The 25,664-nt window shown below is 48.2% G+C and overlaps 1 long non-coding RNA gene across 14 annotated transcripts in view; it reads right to left on the bottom strand.

Moving 5' to 3' along the window:
* The window catches only part of LOC103346767 (uncharacterized), a 319,456-nt gene that overhangs the window by 68,581 nt on the left and 225,211 nt on the right, over window positions 1-25,664 (bottom strand). The gene's annotated exons all lie outside the window — the stretch shown is intronic.

Raw genomic sequence — 25,664 nt, 5'->3', positions numbered from 1 at the left:
CTGGTGGGTTGCTATTACACAGATTTCTACAGACCAGACTCCCCAAAACTGGAGCGATTCCAGCAACACCTCGGAGATATCATGCATCGCGTGCTCCTCTCCCTGGAGAAACACCTGGTAAGTAAACATCTCCTTTCTCCCCTCGGGGGCTCTGTGCTCAGGGAGGGGAGGACAGAGAGGGGTCCTGACTGCTTCCTGGGCCAGGGGAGGCTATGTCCTCACCAAGGCTTTCCTTGGTTACTGGGGTCCACGGAAGCTTGGGTGCTGGTTTGATTTCCAGCACTTGGTCCCCCAGAGTTTGTGTAGATTGAAGGGAGACGCTGTCCCCAGGGCAGAGTGGACTGAGGGACCTGTGTTTCCTCAAGAACCTGCATGGCTATGAGAGGGGATGCACCTGCTGCTGGGCTTCCTGTACCCAAGGGCTCTGCCACAGGGCGCAGATTAGAGCGAGTTAGGCCTGGGCCCTGGGCCCTGAGCCTCCTCTGCCTTTGCCTCTTCTCAGGAGAAGGAGGGGGTGTGCCTTGAGGACTACACCACCCACTGGTACATCCAGTGCTTCCTGGATGGGGTAAGTGCCCCAGGGACCCCTTGACCAGGGAAGCTCCTTCCCCAGTACCTGGCTCTCTTGACCTGGTGGCCTCTGACTCTGAGCTCCCCCAGCCCCAACAGATACAGGAGGGAGCCTGCTGTGCAGACCAGGCAGGCCCTGTCCTGCTGAGGGTGGTCCAAGTTGAGGCTGAGCCTCAGGGACAGCAAGGAGGGGACAGGTCCCACCAGGACTCATCCTGAGAGCCTGGCAAAGGCCAGAGCCCTACAGTGAGAGGCAAGAGATCCATAGACCTTGGGTGGCACAGGCTAGTTTCTGCACAGCCCAAGGGCTGAACCATCTACCAGGTTCATGGGAGTCTGGGATCCCAGTGTGGCTTCCAAAGTGTGCAGAGCAGTCTGGGTGGCACCAGGGTCCTGGATAGGCCTTGGTGCTCTTTCTCTCTGGGCTTCTAGGACACAGCTAGGATGCCCTGTGACACCACACACCCACCCACTGTGGGCCCTGCTGAGGCCCTGATGTGCGGGGTCCTCCAATGCCTCTGTCCCCCAGGTGCCGTTCCCCCTGGCACTTCAGATGTGGGACATCTACATCCTTGAGGGCGCACACATACTCACCATCATGGCATACACCATCCTCAAGGTCCATCGAAGTAAGTCCTCAGGGCCATCAGAGGCCATGGTGCTGGGGATGGAGGACTTGGGGGGTTCTCATGCTTGGCCTGGGTGAGCAGAACCTGGGGGAGGGATGAGTTTTCTGAGTTCTTGGCCGACTTAGGGGGCTCTGAGAATCCCGTTTCATCCCCAACAGCAAAAACTCAAAGTCCACAGGGAGAAGTGGCCAAGGTCATTGCCCAGGAAAAGTGTCCCCTGGTCAGTCCCCTCTAGTGCTTGATACTCATGGGTGTCCAAGGGGGTCTGCAGACCATGTCTGGTGCAGGCACAGGGATGGAGCAGCCACCATGGCTGCACCATCCCTATGGCGCCTCCCAGGCTGACACCCACCCCCATGTCTAGAGCCCATGGTGAAGATGTCCCAGGACCATATCCAGGAGTTCCTGCATGTGCTCCTTCCCCAGTGCCTGGCTCTCTTAACCTGGTGGCCTGTGACTCTGAGCAGGGCTGAGCTCCCCCAGCCCCAGCAGACACAGGAAGGAGCCTGCTGTGCAGACCAGGCAGGCCCTGTCCTGCTGAGGGTGGTCCAAGCTGAGGCTGAGCCTCAGGGCCAGCAAGTGGGGGACAGGGCCAGGGTCAGGGGTTGCAGCAGGAACAAGGATTGGAGCAGCCATGGTGGCTACACCATCCCTAGGGCTCCTCCTAGCCTGATGCCCACCCCCATGTCTAGAGTGCCTGATGAAGATGTCCAGGGACCACAACCAGGAGTTCCTGCAGGTGACCCTGAAGCAGGCCTGGTCACTGAGCGAGGATGCAGTCATCAGGCAGCTGCGGGCCTCCATGCGTGAGCTGGGGAAGCTGCAGTGCCTCCTGCCTCCCGAAGGTGAGTCCAGCACACAGCCCTGTCCCATTCTCCATTGGGGGAGTCAGTAGTGGGAGTGCCAGGCCTTGGCAGCCCCACCCAGGGACTCACCTCTTCCTAGTCCTCCTTGTCCTCCCCGGGCTCAGCAGTTCTGCTTTCAGGAGCTTCTGACAGCATGGCCTGGCGGGGCCTCGGGCAGCTTCCCTGGATCCTCCTGCAGGGTGTTCCAGCAGGCACTGGATCCTCTTCAGCCATCTGAGGACCCCTGGAAGGCCCAGGTGTCCTTAGCCCAGTTGTGGGGGCCGAGTCCACTCCTGTGAGCAGGGTGGGCGTAGAGGCAGGCGCTGCAGGCCCCCATGGCAGAACCCAAGTGCAGCTGAGTGTATGCTCTGCAGTCCTAGCCTCAGGCCAACAGAAGTCAGCAGAACCCGGAGCAGCGCTGGCCTCTGGGCTCTGGTGGGGAGGGGTCTCCGTGCTCGTCCCCTGCTGCTACTGCCACCAAGGACCTGAGATCATGGGTCCCCATGCAGAGCAGAGATGGGTTTGTCCCAGCTCTAGGGGCTGGCAGTGGGGGCCCAGGGGCAGGTTGTTCAGGCACTGGGGAGGCCCCACTGTGCTTCCAGGTGCTGCTTCCCCTGGGTGCTAGTGGGACAGAAGCGTTGACAGCCCAATCTCACCGGGAAAGGGACAGTGGCCCAGGGGCAGAGGACACAGGGCACCACTGCCACCTCTTTAGAAACTGCATTCCCTGTCCCCGAGGGCCTGAACCAGACTCCATGTCTGCCCCACAACCCCAGCTCTCACCCCCATCATCTTAGGCTCAGTTCCCTTCCTACAATTCAGGAGGGACTCAGATGCGGGTAACTCAGCCAATGCACTGTTAGGGCCCAGGATTTCAGGTGGGGTAGGTGATGGGGTCCTGCATTGGTGCCTGCAGTCCGCAGAGATGAGAGAGTGAGGAGGGGGGCTCAAGGCCTGTCCAGTCTGTGCGCTTTGGGGGAAGAACCAGAGGTGTCCCTGTCATTCCCATGGCCCAGGCTGCATGCACCATTCCTTCTGTGGCCAGCAGGCTGGAGGTATCCTGAGCATCACACCGAGCGATGGGGACCCCAAGGGTCAGGGCAGGGCAGGCACCCTGCAGGCCAGATGGTGGCTGTACAGAAGCAAAACCCATCTGTTCTTCCAGCAAAACCAACCGAAGATGGCAGCCCGGCCCTGCAGGTGCCGCCTGGCTCTCAGGAGCGCACTCCCCCACCAGTGTCCCTCAAGACCATCGTTGAGGAGAGCAAAGGCTGCCACCCTGCTGCTGCAGCTCCCCAGGAGCCAGTGGGGGCTTCAGTTTCTGTCCCCGGGGAGACCGGTCCTCTCGCATCTCCCGTCCAGCCCGAAACCAAGCAACACGCCAAGAAGGAGGGCAGTCGTGGCGAGAGCACCACCCAGCCCCACGGCCAGGGCTCCTCCACGGGGGCCTCAGGGTCAGGGGGCACCACCCACCTCTCGGGCCCACAGTGCTCCTGGCTGGATGAGCAGGCCCCCTCCGGCGCTGGACTTCCCTGACCAAACTCAACATGACCTTCCAAGATGACGACTCCGACTCTGACAACGAGGAGTACTACAACGGCCTGGAGGAGCAGGAAGAGGAGGAAGAGGAGGAGGAAGAGGAGGAGGAAGAGGAGGAAGACCGGGCTGCCGAGTGCCCTGTGTCGCCCTGGCCAAAGCTGCTGCGGGACCTGGGATTCATCTTGCCTGAAACGATTTTTGAAGAGGACAAGGAGGGAGGCTGTGAAGAGGGCGCCTCCCCGGAGCCCTCGTCCCCAGCCCTGTCTGTGAAGTCCTCAGAGTGTCTGCATGGCCTGGGCCTCTTGGCCCCACAGAGCTTGCAGAGCAGGGGAGACCTGTCCCGATGGGGGGGCCTCCCAAATCTCAGCCCGCCTGTCAAAGGTGCTGATTCCTGGCCCCTGGAGCTGGGTGGCCAGCAGGGTCTCAGGGCCCCTCCTTCACCTGCCTCAGAGCCCCTGGATCCCGGGCCCATGCAGGCTGTACCAGCCCTGGAAGCAGGGCTGAAGATGCCCTCCCTTCATGGGAGCCCATGCACTCTGGGGATAGTCATGGGTGGGAGCCTGCAGGAGCCAGCCCTGCGCTGGGAGACCAGGCCTGTGTGCCCTCCCTGGCTCAAGGCCTCCTTGCTGCCCACTCCATGGAGGAGCTGGATGTGTGTGGGCACCTGGAGGGGAAGAACAGCCCACCAGGTGTCCAGCTCAGACGGGCCAGAAGCCTAAATTGTCTAAGCACAGCGGCCTCCCCGATGGACAAGGCTCCTCTCTGGAGCTCCTCTCCCCCTACCTGAGGCCTCACCCTAGCTGAACTCAGCCAGAAGCCTAGCTTCTCTATGCCCATTGACCTCCCTGATTGACAAGGCTCCTCTCTGGAGCTCCTCTCCCCCTCCCTGAGCGGCCTCACCCTAGTTCATCTCAGCCAAGGAGCCAGTCCACTGCCACAGTTGCTATGGGCACCCTCAGAGCAGATGCGGTAGGACACAGACCCAGGCACCTGTGGGCTGCCACATACCCCTCCCTCCTTCGTGAGGGAACCCAGGAATTTCTGCCCCTTGTTGATTGTATATTAAATTGTTTATTTCAGAATGTATTTGATTTTGTGACCCCTGGAGCCGAGCTGCCACACAGGGTCCCTGAGTCCCTTGCAAGGGGCTGGAGGTGCCACAGCCTCCAGATGCAATGAGAGACCCTGCTCAGGGTGTTCCATCTGTTCCTGAGATTGACCTGTGCCCAGCGTGGACCAGGGAAGGACCAGAGGAGCAGGAATGGCTGGGTATATGTGGCCTTTGGGACAGTTCAGGAGTGTGGGTCCAGCCAAGGGACCAGGCCCATGATCACCTCTGTGCACTGTCCTGGGTGTGTGGGCACCAGGTTCCCACTCTTCTTCCTTCTCTGCCTTCCATCCTCCCTGCCCCATCTCACAATCCAGCATCTCATGGCCTGAGCCTGCGAGAGGACCCCAGGGCACTTCTGACCACAGACCAGGATGCCAGTGGGTGGAGGCAGCCCCAGAATGTCCAGCTAGTCCTGGTGGCACACCTGGCTGGCCAGATGCCCACATGCCCTCTGGCAGCTCAGGCCTCCTGGGCTGCTGTCACAGTGGGTTCAGCTTCTCCAGGTCATGCTGTCACTAGGGGTCATTAGCATGGAGAATATGTCCCCTGATGTTGGGAGAAGAGACTCCTGGCTCAGAGGCTCCTGGTCTGGAGGCTCCACAGGGAAGGAGTCTGCAACCCTGCCTTGGGCAGAGAGAGCATCCCAGTTCTCCAAGGGTCCCAGACACTTGTAGCCTCTTCCTCAACCCACACGACCTCCAAAAGGCGACTAGGCCCTGTTCATCAGAAGCCACCTGGGTCATCCCAATGGGGCAGGTTAGGCCATAGCCATTTTCCCCTGGGTCTGGAAGGCCTAGGATTCTCTAGCTGTTGAGTCTGGTTTGGAGTTGACCACTCTGTACTCCATTCTTGAATGAGCCATGGCTGTGTCAGTGGCAGGACCCCAAGGGCTCAGAATCGCTGGTCCCCACAGGGTGCTTTTTGCAGAATCACACTGAGGCCAGAATCTGACGAGATAGAGGGTGACAAGTGGCTACTGTGCTGATGACTCATCTCTCCAGGGTGGGGAGCCACAGCCATGGGCCAGTCCTGAGCCTGCTTCCTGTTCTCCAGTGCTCAAGGCTGGTCCTCTTGTTCCTGGGAACCATAAGGCCATATTTTGGAGTCTTCACCTTCTTCTTCTGCTCCTTATCTGGGGGAAGATGTGAGCCCGATGATGAGCTTGCAGGCAAGGTTGCTACAGGGCAGGCAAAGTGGATGGGAAGGCCTCTGTCCAGGTCAAGCCTGTGCTGTGCTCCCTGCTCTGCCCTGGCTTCCTGGGTGGACCGCAGTGTACTCAGCGATGTGCAGGCAGTCCACCTGTCCTGGCACATGCCCTAAACATTGTTACTAATGGGAACGCACACCTAGAGACTTTCCTGGTGCCTATGGCCTCGAACCATCCTCCCCTGGCCATCCATGTGCAGGGTGACCTGCAGGCATGCATCTCCATTGAAAGCCACCTGCCTTTGGTGACAGTCCTTTGCCCTCTCCTGGAATGGAGATTTCACTAACCTGGTGCTCTTTCTTAAGAAGACTTTCTCCATTGTATCACTTTGCTTTCTTGTCAAAGATCTGATAACTGTATTCGTGAAGGTCTCTTCCGGGGTTACCATTCTGACTCTCACCAGTCCCACATTGCCATGATTGGCTGTCTCATAAGTTAGTGAAGCTGTGACACGTCAGTCCTCCAGTGTGTTCATCTTCAATTATGGGCAGTGGGATCTTCGGGGTATCTTCTTCCCCACATACATTTTAAAATCAGTTTGCTAATTGTAAAACATCTTGATAGGATTTTTTTTGAAGATTTATTTATTTTAAAGAGTTACACAGAGAAGGTGAGGAAGAGAGAGAGAGATAGAAAGAGAGAGAGAGGTCTTCCATCTGCTGACTCACTCTCCAATTGCCCACAACAGCTGGAACTGTGCTGATCTGAAGCCAGGAGCCCCAACCTTCATCCGATTCTCTCATACAGACGGTAGGGGCCCAAGCACTTGGGCCACCATCTACTGCTTTCCCAGGCCGTAGTAGAGAGATAGATTGGAAGAGGAGTAGCCGGGACTCAAGGCAGGATCTATATGGAATGTCAGCACCCGCTACGCCACAGCGCTGGAAACGTTGATAGGATTTGGATTAAGACTGTGTTGGTCTATCAAGTGAAGAAATACAGATATCTTGGCTAGATTAAGTCTTCCAATTCATAACCATAGAATTTGTCTCCAAATGTTTAGTTCTTCCTTGAGATATTTTTTAGGAGCTTTGTGGTGATCCTCATAGAGATTTTACATATTTTGTTGGAAGTATACCCAGATGTTTCATTTGTTTTGCTACAGAACATTTTTTTTTAATTTCCATGCATAGTTTTCTCATTAGATTCATTTTCCAAGAGCCCTCATATGTTAGTGTAGTACTTTTCGTATGTGCTGCTCTACACATCTCTAGTTCTGACTTGGTCTTGCTCATGCACTTGCTGCTCTTTTTCTCCACACACACACCCACCCACACACACACACACACACACACACACACCCTCTTTCCTTCCTCTAGATTCACCATGGTGCCTCCCTGCATTGTAAGTAAAACAAAACAAAACAAAAGTGTCCTAGAAGGCTCTGGTATGCTTCCTAGGACACTACCCCAGTACAAAGGAGGAGAGGTGTCTCATTACTGCAATGAGTGGCTAGCTTTGGGGTGAACACACAAGAGTTCCATATGGCCTCCACTGACAACAAGCCAGGTCTCTCTAAAGACAAGTGAAGATGAAAAATCTAAGTTCCCTATTGGGCCTTGACACCATCCCAAGGAGGGTGCTGCTGTTCGTTTCTGAATTAAGAAGCTCGAAGTGTAGGCTCCACACTTGGCCTTGTCTGGTGTGATAGGACTAACTGGGGTCTTTATGTGCAATCCAATGATTGCTGATTAAGTGATTTCTGTCTTGCTCGGCTGTGCTTTTCTTGATTCTTTGACAAGAGAAAGCAGGCTTTGGTTATGGCTTATTTTGTCTACACTCGTTGGGACTTCTGAAATGCTGGCTTCTTGAGGTCTCAGTCTGAAATATGTAAGAACAAAGGAAACCCAGGAAATTCACCACTGTGTTATTTCTTGGGTGCTAAAGTCCCTAGTTGGTCTGCCTTCATTTCTATACCTTTCAGTATTCTTATCCTTGTTTTCTAAATAATAGCCAATTTTTTCAGTAATCATTAGTGGGAGTAATAAAGAAAGAAATACCTATTCCACATTCCAGAATCAGGAGCTCTAAAAAGATATTTTTTAAAAAAACATATACTACTTGATTACTTACTGAGGAGCTGACTCTACTTTTGCTTGGGTAGGAGAAAATATGCATGATATAGCTTCAGATACAAGTTATGGTATCTCCCCAGCATGCAGTCCATCAGAGGAACTGGCCTTTAAGAGACTGCTCACTCTAGTGACAAAGTTAGATGGTTCCTTTTCAGTGTTAGCAAAGCTGACTTTAAAAAAATCTTATATCACTCAGCATATGACATTTGTCCCTTTGGGACTGGCTTAATTCACTCAGCATAATGTTTTCCAGATTCCTCCATCTTGTTGCAAATGACTGGGTTTCATTGTTTTTGACTGCTGTACAGTATTCTATAGAGTACATGTCCCATAATTTCTTTATCCAGTCTACTGTTGATGGGCATTTGGGTTGGTTCCAGGTCTTAGCTATTGTGAATTGAGCTGCAATAAACATTAATGTGCAGACAGCTTGTTTGTTTGCTAATTTCATTTCCTTTGAGTAAATTCCAAGGAGTGGGATGGCTGGGTTGAATGGTAGGGTTATATTCAGGTTTCTGAGGAATCTCCAGACTGACTTCCGTAGTGGCTTAACCAATGTACATTCCTACCAACATTGGGTTAGTGTCCCTTTTTCCCCACATCCTCTCCAGCATCTATTGTTGGTAGATTTCTGAATGTGAGCCATTCTAACCGGGGTAGGTGAAACCTCATTGTGGTTTTGATTTGCATTTCCCTGATTGCTAGTGATCTTGAACATTTTTTCATGTGTCTGTTGGCCATTTGGATTTCCTCTTTTGAAAAATGTCTATTGAGGTCCTTGGCCCATCTCTTAAGTGGGTTGTTTGTTTTGATGTTGTGGAGTTTCTTGATTTCTTTGTAGATTCTGGTTATCAACCCTTTATCTGTTGCATAGTTTGCGAATATTTTTTCCCATTCTGTCGGTTGCCTCTTCACTTTCCTGACTGTTTCTTTTGAAGTACAGAAACTTCTCAATTTGATGCAATCTCAAATGTTAATTTTGGCTTTGACTGTCTGTGCTTCTGGGGTATTTTCTAGGAAGTCTTTGCCAGTACCTATATCTTGCAGAGTTTCTCCAATGCTCTCTAATAACATTACACTGAGTGAATTAAGCCAGTCCCAAAGGGACAAATATCATATGTTCTCCCTGATCGGCGACAACTAACTGAGCACCAAAGGGGAAACCTGTTGAAGTGAAATGGACACTGAGAAACAGTGACTTGATCAGCTCTTGTCCTGACTGTTGATGTACAATGTAATACTTTATCCTTTTCAGTATTTTCTCTTTGTTTTGTTCTAGTACTATTGGTTGAACTCTGTATTAACACACAATTATTCTTAGGTGTTTAAATTTTAACTGAAAAGTGATCCTTGCTAAACATAAGAGTGGGAATAAGAGAGGGAGGAGATGTACAATTTGGGACATGCTTAATCGGACTTGCCCCAAATGGTGGAGTTAGAATCATGCCAGGGTATCCCCATACAATCCCATCAAGGTGGCATGTACCAATGCCATCTCACTAGTCCAAGTAATCAATTTCAGTTCACAATTGATCATAATGATAGGCCTAAGAGTCAAAGGGATCACACCAACAAGACTAGTGTCTGCTAATACTAGCTGATAGAATCAAAAAGGGAGAGAACGATCCATCATGGGAAGCGGGATACACAGTAGACTCATAGAATGGCAGATGTCCTAAATAGCACTCTGGCTTCAGAATCAGCCCTTAAGGCATTTGGATATGGCTGAAGAGCCCATGAGAGTATTTTAGGCATGGAAAGCCAAGACACCCTGGGGGGGGGGGGGGAGAAGAAGAAGAAGAAGAAGGCCTAAATGGAAGATCTCTGTGAGTGAGATCCCAGTGGAAAGAATGGGGTCATCAAAGAAGGAGGAGGTACCTTTCTCTGAAGGGAGGAGAGAACTTCCACTTTGACTATCACCCTGTCCGAATAAGATCAAAGTCGGCAAACTCAAAAGGCTTCCATAGCCTTGGCAACTCATGATTAGAGCCTAGGGAGATTACTGACGCCATAAACAAGAGTGTCAAATTGTTAAGTCAACAACAGGAGTCACTGTGTACTTACTTCTCATGTGGGATCTGTCCTTAATGTGTTGTCCAATGTGAAGTAATGCGCTAACTAGTACTGAAACAGTATTTTACACTTTGTGTTTCTGTGTGGGTGCAAACTGATGAAATCTTTACTTAATATATACTAAATTGATCTTCTGTATGTAAAGATAATTGAAAATGAATCTTGTTGTGAATGGAATGGGAGAGGGAGCGGGAGATGGGAGGGATGTGAGTGGGAGGGAAATTATGGGGGGGAAGCCATTGTAATCCATTAACTGTACTTTTAAAATTTATATTTACTAAATAAAAAAATATAAAAAAAAAACTTTTATCAGTGATTCATGAACCTTCATTTTAACTTTCCAACCTCCCCACAAATGCTCCCAGGGTTGACTTGAGATGAGTTGGCTTAGTGGCTCTTGTCCCTACAGTAAATACCTAGGCTGTGACAGTCTCCTGCATCAACCTACCTGCCCCACCACCACCACACACACACCTCTGAACAACCCTTCCTCTCTGAGGACTGCACACATCTCTCCTATAATGTTCTCATTTTCTAAAAGAACACATTGGAGCATTTTGATCTTAGTTCCTTCATGAACTCGCTTCCATGATACCTGACATTTTCACAGGAAACTGGTCCCAGTCCCCAGGGAAAAGAAAGCTTGTTTGGTAGGAGACTGCAATGACCTTGCTGTCTCCTTCTCCATTCCCTTAACTCATTGCTTCTGATGTTTCAAACTCCAGTGAATGATGAGTCAGCCACAGTTACATACATATTAACTTGGGTAACCCTACAGCAGAAATAGCACCAAAATGAGTTACTAATTCTGGTGAGTCGATAAGTAGAAAGAAAGGTAGGGAGTGGAGTGGGTGGATGTGAGGGCAGATGCTTTAAAGGGAAGACTGTGACTGCAGGTGACTCTCAGAGAATTCTAGAAAGGTGACCTGATGAACAGAGAAATTGCTTCAATTTATGTTAGAGGACATTTCATTTCTAAACCAACATGCTTGCACAAAGTGACTTTCCATCTTGACATGAGCACAGACAATAGTTGGAAAGGCAGATTTCAGGGGAATGTGATTTAATTGTTCATCCGATTAGGCCAGCCTCCAAAATGTCATTTGCTGCTCTCTTCTGCCAACTGGACCTAGTTTCACACTAATAGGACTTTAATATCAGGGCCCAGGAAGATTGGCACCTTCCGAGATCCAAAGTGGCTCAAAGGGGATTTTCTCCTTGACACTTGAACTTCATCAGTTAACCTGCCTCTCTGTAGTTCTGCAACACAGGCATCACATGATGTATTTATTTTCCTGCTTCTTGCACCCTCAGCCTCAGAGAAAATCAACCAAATAAACAAAGAGTTGAGCTGCATTTTAACAGCATTTCCAGAGAGATCTTTCAAAGTTTATTTGATACTGGCTATGTTTATAATGTCACCTGTTATTTTCTTTCTCCTGTTTAGTTCCCTGGTAGCCTTAGATTTAAATATCAGGTGAGGGACTTAACATCCACCTCTGCTCCTCATGCATAAATCACAGCCACAAAACCCTTCATCCTTCTGTTCACCCCACCTTGTAATGAGCTAAGAATGGGAAGGAGATGCAGCCTTCAGAGCCTGTCATGCTGTGACACATGAGCAGAAAATGCCATGTAGAGAGAGGCTGGGTTCTGTTCACAATAAACATTAATACAAAAGGAATACAAAGCCACAGTCTCGTGTCCTGTCTGCAAAGCATGCCTTTGTTTAATGTGTCTTTTTCATTAGGCTTCCTGAGCAAAGCAAGCTAGGACATTTAAAGTCAAGTTCATGCAAATGTTTAAGCAATGTGGCTAGGGGTCCCTGTCATGGAGACATTGACCAAGCTGTTGTTACCAAGTATTCCCCGTTCACTGGGGCAGCAGATATGACTTCGGGCTTCTGCAAAGAGCAATTCAGATGCGTCTTCCTCCATTGGAAAGCACAGAATCCAAGACTAAGTCATAGTGCTGGCATTAAAAGAAAATAAAATAAAATTCAAACACATTATACATAAACAGAAGACTGAACTTAGGTAGAAAATGTCCAAGCCCCATACATGCTTTGAGTAAAGTCAATAAAAATCTCACAGAGCATGCAAAATAAGGGGTCTTCATAAAAATTAAGTAGAAGGGGCTTGAGCAGAATTTGTAGACATAAAAATCAGGTTAGGTTTTCATGCTTATCTTGATCAGTTCAAGGAAAATTCATGGAGGGGTTATTATTTCTGGATTTGCTTTTAAGCATTTTAATAACATGAAAGGCATGTTTAGGATAAGTTGCCATTTTAGATAAGCATTAAGTAAATTCACTGATGTAACTAACCTGGGGTGGATTGTAGTTTTAGAGACATGGGGGGTTAGGTAAAGATCCGACTGTGGATTGTAAACATGCTGGACTCAATAGAGACCCAGAAAACTCAGCAAAAGTATTGGCAAAAGAAAAGAACCTGCTTACGTGGTTCTCACGAGAGGTTTCAGAGAGACAGCTCACCTTGCACATGCCATTCAAAACCACCAAGTTTGACCAGAACCTATCCTAAATGGAAGGGACAGACAGGAAGCAAGTCCCTGGTGGATTGAGTTATTCCTGTTTTAACAGTCAAACCAGACTGGCTTAGAAGGCCAACAACAAGTTCTTGGACCCTGAAAATTTAGGGAGGAAGTGTTTGGACAACACTGAAATCATTCACAATCAGTCATCCTCTGGAACAACATGGTAAAGTAAGAAAACCTGGAGTCTGGGGACCAGAGTGTAACCTCAGCTCTGTGGACTACCAGCTATGTATCCTTGGGAAAACCAATCAATGCCCATGAATCTCAGTATCAAAACCCAGAAAATGTGGGGCTTATTCTATATTAGCATTTCCTAAACTGTGTTCTGTGTGTAGTAGTAGATTGTACTCCAAGATGGCCATGGCACTTCCTTGTACCACTCTCAGTGACCCTCTGCAATGCCACTTTGGCCTCCCACCAAGAGGAACAGCAGTGTTCACATCCCTGGATTCCAGCCTGGCCTTGTGACTTGTTTTACCTGATACTATGCAGCAGAAGTGCTGTTGTCCAACTTTCAGGAGTTAGGCCTTTGGCTGCCTAATGGTTCTGTTGTTGGCCCTACTGAAACACTGTCTTGAGCACACCTTTGTAAGAAAGCCATCTGGAAACAAGAAATCACATGAGACAAGTGGCACCCCAGACAGCACCAACTGGGACAGCATCTTCCACCTTCCAGCACAGGAAATACATGGGATTTTGAAATACACATCTTCGCTGTTATCTGAAACCACTAAATGTGGAGGCAATCTCTTGTGCAGCATTAGAGAACTCAAAGGGTGCTCAGTAAAGTATGTGGTTTCATTGTCAAGTAAGGTTGGGTGAAGACTGGCTAAACAATTGTAAATAAGTTTCTCAAACTATGGAGTTGCATAGCTTTTAACATTCTAATGTGGACTTAAAACTCCAAAGCATGGGAAGGATTTGAATGTCATGTCTGCCAGACTTCTTTTGATCACAGGATATTATTTTCCCTAGAAAACTGCTTAATCATTGTGGATCACAATGTGGGAAATACTGATGTGTTAGAATTCCAAAGGCACTGCCAGTCCTAGCATTCCAGAAGTCTGCAAATGGAGCAGAGTATTTTGGTCACTATTTCTTCTTGATTATCTTGATGACAAGCAAATTCACTCCATGGCTGGTTGCTATGAATTTCATTATTCACTTCCACTGAAAGTGTTTTTTACTCAAGTATAAGTAGTTTGCAGCACTTATTGTGTAGTATCAAATCTATACTTCCATTTCACACACATGTTCTTCTTTAATCTGCAGAGTTATGTGGACTGAATACTATTATGACCACTGCAATATTATGTCCACAGGCAAGTGGATGAGGGAGAAGCTTGGCATCTGGACCCTGGATATACATCTGTGCAGATTCAGAAACACAGCTATGGAGAACCGACTCCAGAACCCATGTCCTCAATAACCACACTGCACTTGACACTGTTCTTCTCTTGCTCACAGAAAGTGATGAGGTAATAAATTTAGTGTTGGCCAAGCCTGAATCCCAAGTCTTCCCTCCTAGGAAATGTTTCAGGTAGTCAAATGGGGAAAGGATCATGTTGGGTTAACCTTCAAGAGAGAATTAAAAATGTACCAACATGTACCAAAGACCTATTTTAAACCAATTACTGTGATAAGATTTTTAAACTATTATTTATTCAAAAGGCACAGTGAAAGGGGGGGGGGGAGAGGGAGGGGCAGAGAGGGAGGGGGAGAGAGGGAGGGAGAAAGGGAAGGAGAGGGAGAGAGAGAATTGAGATTTTCTATTCATTGGTTCACTCTCCAAAGGTCCACAAGAGCTGAGCCTGGGACAGGCCAAATCAAGGAGCTAGGAATCCATCCAGGTCTCCCACATAGCTGGGAAGGACTCAAGTCCTTGAATCATCAATTATCTCCCAGGCACATTAGCAGGAAGCTGGATTGGGTGCTGAAACAGGATTCCATCCCAGGTACTCTAATGTAGGAGGCAGCTTAACCCACTGAGCCAAACACTGGCTCTGTGGCAGGATCTGAACACACCCCATGGCATCTGATGTTCAAGCAGCCATCTGGGGTAGGTAAGATCATCTCTATCTTATGACTGATGCTCAGAGGAAAATGGCTCCCAGGTAGAAGGAAAAGTCTGATACCAACATCAGTATATAATGTTTCCATTCTGTTTCTGCCTAATTCAGACCATGCTGTTGTTATTCAAATAATGGGTTTACAAAGATGGAATCCCCCCCAAATAGCTGCATGCATAATATTTCACCAGCATGGAGGAACTCTGAAGTGTGTGGAAGATAAAAGGGCACACTCAGGAAGATGGAATTAGTGAAATAGGCTGGTCCAGCAGGAAAGGAAACCTGGTGGAGCAACTGAACAGTGCATTAACAAAACCAGACTCAGAAAAGCCTCCTTTTGTGGGGAATAGAGGGGTCTTGTTCCCTGAATCTAGTAAGCAAGGTAGAACCTGTGACAATCTCCCACCTTGTCTTGGTAAGACCAGGGAGAGTCAAGAGACTTTGAAGAAAAAAAACCCTTTGCAATAAGCCTCTAAAGGCTGCCTCTAACTTGATTTTGGACAGAGGACAGCTCCCCTGCTCAGTCCATATGTAGGACCCACAGGGGCACCTGGAAGTGTAACCTCTGCAAGAAGCCCACAGGGGCCGGCATAGCAGGTAAAGCTGCCACCTGCAGTGCTGACATCCCATATGGGTGCTGTTTCGAGTCCCAGCTGCTCCACTTCTGATCAAGCTCTCTGCTACGGCCTGGGAAAGCAGTAGAAGACGGTCCCAGTGCTTGGGCCATCTTAATTAGTAATGAGCTGAATAAATCCAGATATAATCACACAGCAGAATACTACATAGATGGCTAAAGTATTGAGGTTAGTTAGCATCAGGGCAAAGCACACAAATGAGGCTCAATATAAACAGAGTGGAGGGACCAGCAGAATTCCTTGTTGATCAGCAAGCTCTGGAAATTCTGTGTTCCTGGGGCCAGCACTGTGGCATAGCGAGTGTTGCAGTGCCAGCATCCCATATGGGTGCCAGTTTGAGTCCCAGCTGCTCCACTTCTGATCCAGCTCTCTGCTATGGCCTGGGAAAGCAGTAGAAGACACCCCAAGCCCTTGGGCCCCTGCACCCATGAGGGAGACCCAGAGGAGGCTCCTGGCTCCTGGCTTTGGATTGGCCCAACTCTGGCCTTTGTGGCCATTTGGTGAGTGAACCAGTGGAGGGAAGACCTCTCTGTCTCTTTGCCTCTCTCGCCTCTGCCTCTCTGTAACTCTTTCCAATAAATAAATAAATCTTAAAAAAAAAAAAACAACAACAAAAAAAAAACAAAAAACGAAGTGCACACTGTATCCTGGGTTTTCCCCTGTGGTACATAGGTCCTTCCTATGCTCTTTTGTCCAAGTGGGGAGTATATGGGGACTGGGATCAAGTAGGTGGACATCTAGATTCTGCCATTATCTGTCATCAAGTAATTATAATCCTACCTTCCACGTGAGGAAATAGAAGGTTTTGAGAGATCACTAGCATGAAACCAGTGAGAGATCACACCAAGCGTGTGTGACCTTGCCCCATGCCCTGGCTGCAGCCTGGGAAGCTGCTTGAGAAGAACAGACTGTAGGTTATCATTGCGGTCTTGAGATACCTACTGGGTCCTTCTGTGTGGGGACACCACCATGAGTGCCCTGGGCAGGACGCAGAATAAATCAGTGTTGCCCCTGCCCTCCAGGAGCTCCTGATCTAAGGAGAGAGACTCCAAGAGGGAAAAAAAGCCAACTCTCAGAAGGGGCATAATAAAAGCTTATTGCAGAGATTTATGAGCAGGAAAGACAATAAGTTCCTGGTCTCCTGGGAGGCATAGAAGAAAGTTTTATTGTGAAGGTTGCTCTCTGAAGGAAGGGCAATTTCAAGAAATAGCAATGTGTAGGCCTTCCAAGCCCAGGACAATGTGAGCAATGGCAGCGGGGGGCCTGGAGGACACACACAGGGTAAGTGAGTATTTGGGACTCACTGCCACAGAGGAGAGGAGCGTGGAGAGAAGCTGCGACTAGAGAGAGGAATTTCATCTGAAGACAATGTAAGCCAATGACAGAAGGGCCAGTTCTCCAAGGAAGTCTTGGAGCACATTCTCTGCTTGGCACAGGGACCTCCCTGCACCACCGGGAGGCCCAGCATGTCCCTGGACTAGGGTCTGTGGGGTCCTCCCTGGTGTCCACACATAGGAGGGACAGAGCAGGCAGAGAACTAGAGCCTTGGGGTTCAGGCAGGCACACAGCCCCTGTTTCTCATTGTATCTCGGTGTCTTTCCCTGATTTTTAGGTCTATGTGGCTACACCTGAGTGACAGACTCCAAGTCCTGGAGTGAGCCTTTCACAGCCCATGGTCCACCACAGCTGGGAAGTGGTGCTGCAGCTCAGCCTATTGATTAGAGATGTAGAGCAGACTTGTTGGGGAGCTCGACAGGGTATAAAACAGCCAGCTGCAAATCTGTGTTTCCTGGCTCAACGTGAGGAACCCAGAGGGGCACTGAGGCCATGGCTCTGGTAAAGCAGAGGGTCTGAGAGAGGGAGAGCCCCTGCCATGGGAGACTGTGCCACAAGGGATCCCAACCATCAAGCAGTGGCCAGCCAAGGTCATTGCCTGCAAGGGGATGCTGAGCTCTGCCTCACAACAGTTCAGGGCCCGGCACCTGTAATCTGCCCCAGCCTGCTTCCACGTCAGAATGGAAAGTTCAAGTTGTGTTTCACATCTAAAAGATTAAAATGAATTTCTGGGCAGGCATGGCTGTCTGTTTAGAGACTCCTCACTGTGAACAGGTGAGCTAGATTCATTCCTAGTGGGCCTGTGGCAGACAGAAGGACCAGACACCCCAAGTTTGTGCCCTGGTATTGACTCCCTGCTCTGAATATTTGGCCAAGCCCCCTTGTCCTGTTGAGTTTCACTGCACTCCCCATCCTGCTGACCCAGTAGAAGGGCAAGCCTGAGTCTGCATCTCTCTGATAGAAGCAGACTTTGTGGGATCAAGTCTCCACCTCTTCTTGCCACCTTTCCCCACACTCTAGGGATCCTGCTATTATGCTCATAACAACTGCATCATACTCTGCTCAACAACTACAACCCATGGCAGCACAGTGCCTTCTTGGTGTTTGTAGGCAATACAGTTTAAGCTGCAGTCAATTTCAGTGGGCTCTGGCTTGTCTTAGGTTTCACCCTGCTCTTGGCCCCATGAGATCCTGCACATTCTTCCACCCCTCAGTCGAGACGTTGGTAAGCAGTGTGACCTTGAGTAAGTCAACAAATTGCTGTCTCAGGTTCTTTGTCTGCAATGTGGAAACACATTACAACCCAATCAGAGCTGAGATGCCTGACATAACACTGCACCTAAAAACAATGTTGTCCTTGAGGTTGGCATTCTGGCACAGTGGGTTAACCCAGGGTTAAACTGCTACTTGCGATGCCCATTTCACATATTAGAGGGCCTAAGATCAAGCCCCACTCTGATCCAGCTTCCTGCTAATGTACACCCTAGAAAGCGGCAGGTGATAGCTTAAGTAATTGAACACCTGCAACCCAAGTAGGAAACCTGGATGGAGTGCCTGGTTCCTGGCTTTGGCTTGGCCCATCCCAGCCCTGGAGGTTGCATGTATTTGAGAAGTGAACCAGAGAATGGATAATCTTTCCACTACCCCACCCTTCCCCTTTTATTTTTATCCCCATTACTCTGCTTTTGAAAAAAAAATAAACATTATTTTAAATGCTGTCTTCAGATAATGAAAAATAAAATGGAGAACCGCCCCTCTGATCAAAAGTTGTAGGTTACAGTGAAACCATAAGGACCACTTGTTTCTTCTCATGATTGATCTCCCTACAAAACGCTTCACTTGACGGCTCTCAGCTGTGACCCACTTTCGAGACTGTGCTATTCTAAATGAGGAGCCACCTGAGGCAGCTTGCCCAATCCCAGCTAGAGAAAGAAGGTTTGTTTCCCACCAGGCTTTCCCCCTTCCTAGGGCAGTTTGTCCCTGGAGTGGAAAACTGCTAGAGGTAAGGATGACAGCTGTGCTCCCAAACATAGCTGAATAATTTAGGCCACCAGGTGCCCCTCCCATGGATCCCCAGAACACTGGGCACTGGCCTCATCAGAGGACTTCCCCTACTGCCGAAGATTCTTTTGGAGCACATCCCCACAAAATTGCGGCCTCGAAGAAGGCAGGAAGCAAGTTATTCTCACCCAAGAGAGCATCTGGCACAGGGGAAGGACTCAAAGAGCGCTCACAGACACGGATGCCTGGCTGACTCAAAGAATCCAAGGGAGTTCATAGGCAAGAGACTCAAAAATATCTGGAGGGCAGAGTATCCAGAAATGCAGAAACAGTTTCTGCTCTCTTTGGGAAGTGCTGCTTGGAGTTCAGAGCAGGCAAGTTTTCTCACTATGTTATACACAAGAAACACAGACACCTTCTTCTTGCCCTATTACAGTGCTTCAGGGGCAACATGGGTCTGGCCCAAACATCTCCAGCTCCAGCTCTGACTCCACTTCCTTCCCTGGTGTGACCCTAAGATATTTTAACCTCAGTCTCATTCCTGTATTCCTGCAACCTTGTAGGGTTAGAATATTGAGTTGAGACCTCATGTGCCAGATGAGAACAGGGACAGACCACAAGTAGGACTGAGACAAGCACACACATAGTCTTTCTCCATCTGCCTGCGTTAATTTTTAATAAGGCAAACAATGAATGTTTGTGCTTCCTTCCTAAAATATTTTGACTAGCGATTTCTTGAGTGGGAAGGATTTAACCAGGCTGTCTTCAAAACAGTGAGCAAAGAAAACAAAGTGAAACATGCTAATTTCAAGAAGATTATAAATTACAGCATGGTTGACATCAAGCAATTTGGGAAAATATTAAAAGTGTGGGAGAGGATGGGGAAAGAGCTTCCCACATGTGCCCCATTGAGCACACACCCTCCCACCTAGGATGTGGCTATTTGACAATCAGGGGTGCTGTTGTATCTTGCAGTATAAGCAGTGTTTCAACAACAGCTTTACACAAGTAGACCATGCAGGCCCCAAGTCACAGAGCCCTGGACACATCAGGTCTCAATCGCACCTCTTTCTTCACCTGCTAGACCAAACAGAATTCCATCTTCCACAACTGTCTTCACACCCAATGAGTCCTCTTTCTTCTTCCCAGTTCATTTCAGTCTTTTCTTTTTACTTCACTGCACAAGGTGAAGCCTGAGAGAATCTGGAGGCCCCATTGGGTCCTAATGGCTGAAGGGAACATTCTGCTTTTGCTGCTCCTGTCCTCCATCCTTGAGCTGCAAGGGCCTTGCTTAGCCCTGCAGAGCATTGTCAGGGCCTAAACACAGTCCAGGCTCTCCATAAGCAAGGGAGGCTGCTGCATCGTGAAGTTCACTTGCTCTATGTTTGAAGGTTCCAGCTAGCATATCTGTATGCAAAGATTCTGATCTCACCATAACCAATGTTCCCAACCACTCTGAGAACTGAACTATTGAACTACAAATTCCTGGCACTGCCCAGCTGTGAGCTCCCCACATCCCTAAGAAAACTAATGTGAAAGTTTCCACGCACTTTCTGGGAAACTCTGACTTCCCCACTTGCCTGTGAAAGCAGCCTGCTCACCAACGAATCCTACATCAACTCCCTCCTGTCCCTGCACACTCCTCACTCACGTACTGCAGCATCCTGGGGCCATACCTTGTATTTAAGTCCTCACCACTGAGTCTGCTGCGGCCCAGCTCCAGGTGGCCAGAGCAGGACTATTATTAGGATGAAGACCACTGCCATCTGCAAGCCCCTCTGCTAGGCATGGATTCTTACCCATGGGGGACTTTGTGACAAGCAGGGCTGATTTCTGCCCTTTCCAAGCCTGGTTTTATTGACAAATGCACTAAACTTGGCTTGAAACAAAATGTTTTTTAGCTCTGTCCTAAACAGGCTGATCCACAGACAAAGCACTGCCTCTCCCTTTGCTTTCTCTCCACCACTCCAGGCATGATTTGTTCATGATCCTTGGTTGACCTTTTTATTTCAGTGGAGGACGGAGACAAAAATACTTTTTAAAAATTAAAATACAAAGACAAATCTCCCCACTGCATTCATGCAAACAAATGGTTACAGCTGAGGATGAAGTCTGTGACCAACGGACAGGCACAGCCTCTGCTCCCCCCAGCATGATTTTAGGGGATTCCTCCAGCCAGGCTAACTGGGGGCTATAGGCACTTCTTTGTTCTGCTGAAGAGGGAGAAGGAAATAGAAGAAAGAACAGTTGAGACTGGCACAGACCAAGGTTAGACCCTTGTCCTGAATTCTGGGTTTGTTTTGTAGTATTTGTTTGTTTGAAAGGCAGAATACTAGAAAGAGAGGGTGGGGGTGGAGAGAGAGAGAGAGAGAGAGATCTTCCATCTGCTGGTTCACTCTTTAAATGGCTACAACAGCCAGTGCTAAGCCAGGCTGAAGCCAGGAGCCAGGAATTCCATCCAGATCTCCCACTTGGGTGGCAGAGACCCATGTTACTTGGGCTATAATCTACTGCTTCCCAAGGATCAGTAGGGAACTAGATTAGAGGTGTAGTAGCCTGGACTTCCACTGGCACTCTGATATAGGATGTGGGCATCCCCAGTGGTGGCTTAACCCACTGGGATGCAAAACCTACCCCTAATTTCTGGGGTTTAGGGAGTCCCTTCACCTAAAAGATTCTGTTTCCCCTTTAGTCCCACCTTTCCTTTTTAGTTTTTTTCTGGGTAATTTAAATGTTGGTTTTTGCCTCAGTATTGTAGCAGGCACAGTCAAAATTGAGCTAGATCATAAATATTTTTAGTGCAAAGAACATGGTTCTCTGTGTGTCCTCAGTGCCTAACCCAGGGTCTGGTACACAGCAGGTGTGTTCAATCAACAAATAATGAACTAATCAATCAACCAATCATCCTACTGACACAAAGAGGTTCAATATAAAAAACATAAACAGCAAAACAAACTTGTTATAATACTAATCATGAATAGATTCAAACACACACACACACACACACACACACACACACACACTCAGAGTTCTAGGTGTGGGAAACATGTAACAGTGTTTCAGGTCCTGAAGCAACTTCTAGGGAGCCTGCAGGCTTCTTTCTCAGCATATTCTAAACATATTCTAAACCAGTTCCCAGCATTTAAAGCCAAGTGAACATCATTTTCCTATTTGCCAAGTTGTTAAAACATGTTTGCTTCTGATGTGCTGGCTCAGTGATTACTCGAACCTTCCACTCTATTTCTCACCATAAAAGGTTCTTCTGTGGATTAAATGAATTATTGCAGGAAAAAATGCATAGAATAGGATCTGCACACAGTAAACTCTTAGAGAATGGTTAGCTATTATGATTTTCTGACTTCTGAGCAGTGGTAGAATTAGCAAGATGATGTGACTATTTCTCTGTTCTAAATTCCCATCAAATTAGTCTTGAAACTTGGTAGCTTTGGGATCCGCATGGAAGGAAGTCCTATACTTCCAGGAATGGAAAGTTCCTACCTGTACTTGCTGGGAAGAAAGTCCTTGTCAAGGTCACTGCTGGTGCCTAAAGGTCCACCAATGAGGATCAGACCTGCCTCAACCTTTAACCCCCATGCCCTGAATCTATAAAAGGAGCTCTCCCAATCTCTGACACGTGACTTCCCCAGCCCCCAGCTCTGTTGCTCTGTTGGGGCTGGGGAACCTCGCCTGGGAGCAGAACCCCAATAAAAGCCTGTGAATTAATTGATTCGTCTGTCTGGGAAGATTTGTTACGTGCTGGACACCTTACAAAACTCTACCCAAATGTCACTTCTCAGCAATAGGTGTGACTAAAACTGGTGCCAATAACTTTACAATATTCTGATCTACAAATTCTCCAAGTCAGAGAAACCAAATTAAGACGCACCTCTCCTTCACACGCTAGCTCAGCTCCACTGCATCCATGATCATCTCACCAGCTCCCATGTCAGAAATAAACTCTCCAAGCCTAGGACTAAAGGAAAGCCAGCCCTTGCAGGTAGCCTTGCCCTGACTGGTGGTCCTGGGACCCGACTCCATTCAACACTGCACAGGGAGGAAACAGATCTGAGCACTGTGCTTTCACACCCACTCTCTTGCCCTGCCCAGTTCCCTAGAAGGTAGGTGTCTGATGAGAAAAGGGCATGTGAACAGACTCAAGATGCATAACCCAGAGAGAAGTCCCTATCAGGAACCCTGCATCCCTTCAGCTACTATGCAGGCAGCTCTATTCAAGACCTCCAAGGAGTGAAATCTTTGGTTTGCATTGTTATGCTTAAGCACAGAAAGAGCATTAACCCTCAAGGAGCCCTCAGCCACTTAAAGTGGAAAAGCACACTTTGGTTCTGGACTCTGGACTCATTTACAGATGAATGGGAACTGGGGGTAGGGGTGAAGAACTTTCCCACTCCCTACCCAGTCTTTCCTGATCTCCAGATTATCTGCAGAACTCTGCTCTCCTTGGGTCCTGGAAACTCAAGACCATCCCAATCCATTTAGCAATCCTGTCCATGCCATGTTCCATGAAATGTGGGCTTTATGATTGTAGCTGAGAAAGAATAAAAGATAGAAGCATAGCAAGGGACAGAGAGTTATTCAGATTTGTTAGTAAGGCAGCTTGCCAATGTAAACATAGAATTAGCTACCTAGAAATTCATTCATTTAAAATTTAAATGTAAACTCAAAAAAATAAAACAAAACCTGATTTAAACAACTCCTAGTGGGAAGGCTTGACTGTAGCCTACAGGAGTAATGAATGAGAGGGCATGAGAATGCAGTAGCACATGGGACAGTTTTGTTTAAAAAAAAAAAAAAAGCAGCAATGCCCAAAACCTTGGTGATAGCTGTGTACTCATTTCCTAGGGTTCCCCAAACAAAGTCCCACAGACCACGGGCTGGAGCATCAGGGGTGTAATGTGCACTATCCCAGCTCTGGAGGCTCAGAGGTGGAGAGCAAGGTGTCTGCAGGGCTGGTTCCTGGAGAGCTGTGAGGGGAACTTGTTCTTTGCCCCTCTCCTAGCTCGGGCAGCCTCAGGTGCTCCCCATCTGCAGACCGTGTCGTCCTGTGTCTTTGTCTCATCCTCCCCTGTATGTGTCTGCCTCCATATCCAAAAATCCCCCTTTTCTAAAGATGCCAGTCCAGTTGGATTAGAGCCCACTCTGGCATTATCTTAATTATATCATCTAACCAGACCCCACCACAAAGAAGGTTGCATTCACAGCCACTCCAGGTTAAAACATCAACAACCTCGAGGCGGCCAGAGTTCAATCCTTAAAAAACTGAAAGGTTTCATTCCTAGTCTTCATTCCAAATAATTTCCACAAATGAATAGTGCCTAGGGCACATTTAGGTCTACAGAAACTCACTGGGGGTGGGTGTTTGGCTAGGGGTAAGCATACCTGGGGTTCCAATTACATACCCGTGGTGGATTCCCAGGCCCCAGCGCCTGACTCCAGCTTCCTATAAATAGAGACCCTGGGAAGCAGTAGTGATGGCTTAAATAATTGTGTATCCTGCCACCCATGGGGAACCAGGATTGAGTTCTTGGCTCCTGACTTTAACTCTTGCCCAGCACCTTGTGGACATTTAGGGAGTCAACCAGCTGATGGAAGATTTCTCTTTTTCTATGTGCCTCTCAAAAAAATAAATAAATAAATAAAAATCTAATAAACCAAATGTTGCACATTGAACAAAATTTTGTGGATTTTTTTTTTTCAGAGCAGAGTCTTCCAATATGTAGGGCAATTCAGAAACTACAACAATTTTTCCAGGTACTATCAGTATTAGCTTCCTAAGGCTGCTGTAAGAAATCAGCATATATTTGGTAGCTTAATGCAGCAGCAATGTATTATCTTACAATTCTAGAGACCAGAAGTCTGAACTGAGTCTCACTGGATTGAAGTCAAGGTGCTGGTGAGGCTACACGCTCCCTAATGCCTTTTGCTGCTCCTCCTAAGGGTCACATATATTTCTTGGTTTGGGCCCTAACTTCCACCTTCAAAATGCACCACTCCAATCTCTGCTTCTAGCATGGCATTGTTTTCTCCTCATCTATTGTAGAGTTTCCTTCCACCTTTCTCTTCCAAAGACCCACCAGGAACATTCAGGACAATCTGCCCAACACCAGACCCTTAATTCAATCACATGTGTGAATTTCCCTCTTCCATGTAAGACTGCCTTCACAGGTTCCAACTATTAGGGCCTGATCATCTTTGGAGACCATTCCTCAGATTTCAATATCATATATCCTACATCAAATCAAAGTTCAATTTATTTTCAGAAAGGAAAACCTTGCCCTTAACAGAGCATTAGTTGAGGGCTGGCATTATGGTATAATGGGATAAGCCACCACTTGCGACATGGGCATCCCATATCAGAGTGCCAGTTCATGACCCAGCTGCTCCACTTCCAATCCAGCATCCGACTAATGCCCCTGGGAAGGCAGTAGAAGATGGCCCAAGTGTTTGGGTACCTGCTGTGATGTCAGACCCAGATGAAGCTCTGTTTCTGGGTTCCTGGCTCTGGCCTGGTATAGCCCCTGCCATTGTAGCCATTTAGGGAGTGAATCGGTGGATGGAAGATCTCTTTCTCTGGCTCTCCCGATCTCCATTGCACTCTTTCAAATAAAGAAAATAAATCTTACAAAGTAAAATAAAACCAGAGCATTAGCTTGCTAGATATTTCCCCAAATTTCTTCCCAGTTTTCTTCTCATAGATTCTTCTATTTAACATCTTATCAAGGAGGAGTCTGATTTCAAGCACAGCGATGTCCAACTGAGACATGTAAACAGTAGGAAGGTGTTGCTATGGATTCCTTCTGAGAGGAGGAGTGTGGTGGGGGCAAGAGATATGGAGTCACCACACAGACCCCCGGAGTTGGGTGAAAGCAGGCCAGAGGTGAGCAGCCCGCAGACTCATTTATTTCAGTTGGTACAGCAGCTTAAATAGCCAAGCCAGCCAATCCAGTCAAGGGGTGGTTTATGCCCTAACCAATCACAACCTGTTGCCAGGCAGTATCTGA

The sequence above is a fragment of the Oryctolagus cuniculus genome, chromosome 15 (assembly GCF_964237555.1).
Source record: "Oryctolagus cuniculus chromosome 15, mOryCun1.1, whole genome shotgun sequence".
Taxonomy (NCBI): domain Eukaryota; kingdom Metazoa; phylum Chordata; class Mammalia; order Lagomorpha; family Leporidae; genus Oryctolagus; species Oryctolagus cuniculus.
The sequence above is the reverse complement of the archived record's forward strand: the minus strand, read 5'-3'. Positions and strand labels throughout refer to the sequence as shown.